The following is a 1,360-nucleotide window of genomic DNA, read 5'->3' on the forward strand; positions in this document are numbered from 1 at the left end:
TTCACACTTATCATTTGAGAACATGATTTAAATGAGGTAAGGACCTCATACCTTTTAGTCCTAACATGGTAAAGATTTAATATCATCAAATAATTCCATATGAGAAGTGACAGCCCATGGTCTCTACCTCATGTAGAATTACTTGAGACAAAGATTTAAATGAGAGGGATACTTCTCATATGGTTTAATAATTAGTTGGAACAATTTAAATGCTACTATTGAGGTGGTTTAATATTCTCAATTAACAGGAATGATACCATGTTGACCAAGGTCAACACTTCACATTTATTATTTGAGGAAGGTGATTTAATTGGGATTCATCATCTCATGTGATTTAAATGACTAATGCAATTTAAATACTAAGTTGATTCAAATGAGATGCTACACCTCATAGATTTGACCCCTAATGGTGAACATAATTTAAATGAGATGGTGCACCTCATGCATTTTCATAACACCTAATAATGATTTAATATCATCAACTAATTCAAGATGAGATTTTGCTAACCATGGTATCTACCTCATGTTGAATTAGTTGAGACAAGATTTAAATGAGAGGGAAGCTCTCATACATTTTAATTCTAGTATAGCAAGGATTTAATATCACCACCATTCCTATGAGACCTAAATGACCAGGGTCTCTACTTCATTTGGAATTGGTGGTGACCAGATTTAAATGAGAGAAACTCTCTCATATGATTTCTTAATAGTTTTGGACAATATCCTTGACTAGAAATAGCCATAAAGTCCTTTAATTCAACTAGGCCATGATCATTCAAAGTAAGCATGGCATATTTTTGTAGAAACAATTAGTATAAGTGAAATGTGAATTATAGGAGTTGGAATTAACTTAAAATCATTTTTGGTTGATTTTTAATAATTATTCTAAGGTAGAAAAGTCCCTGCCTTGGTTATATTCTCACTTTAATTCTATAATAGAGCTAGGGCTCAATCCAGTGGCATTGTGTAGATAATTTCATAAGGTTTCCAATTATATAAAGTTTGTAAAATTTGGCCGAGTAGATTTGGATCTATTGAATTTTGAAGTTGACACCAGATTGCAATTAAATGAAAAAGAATTAAAAGAGTTTGAATTCAAACGGGGCGGGAAACTAAATGGGCCGGCCCAGCTTCGCCGGCGACGCGGGCGGGCCGCCCGACAGTGGGGTCCACTGTCAGGGCGTTTAAAAACGCCGAAGCGGTAAGCTGTGTTGTGGACCGTGGGATTAAAAGAGATCGGACGGCCAGGGTTTGTCCCCTTCGTCGACGAGCTCCGGCGAGAGGCAGGGTGACTGGCGGCGCTAATCGGAGGTGGGCGGCTCACCTGAGCTCCGGCGAGGCTGGGCGTCGGCGGCGTTCG

Source organism: Lolium rigidum, unplaced genomic scaffold (assembly GCF_022539505.1).
Source record: "Lolium rigidum isolate FL_2022 unplaced genomic scaffold, APGP_CSIRO_Lrig_0.1 contig_33590_1, whole genome shotgun sequence".
NCBI classification, from domain to species: domain Eukaryota; kingdom Viridiplantae; phylum Streptophyta; class Magnoliopsida; order Poales; family Poaceae; genus Lolium; species Lolium rigidum.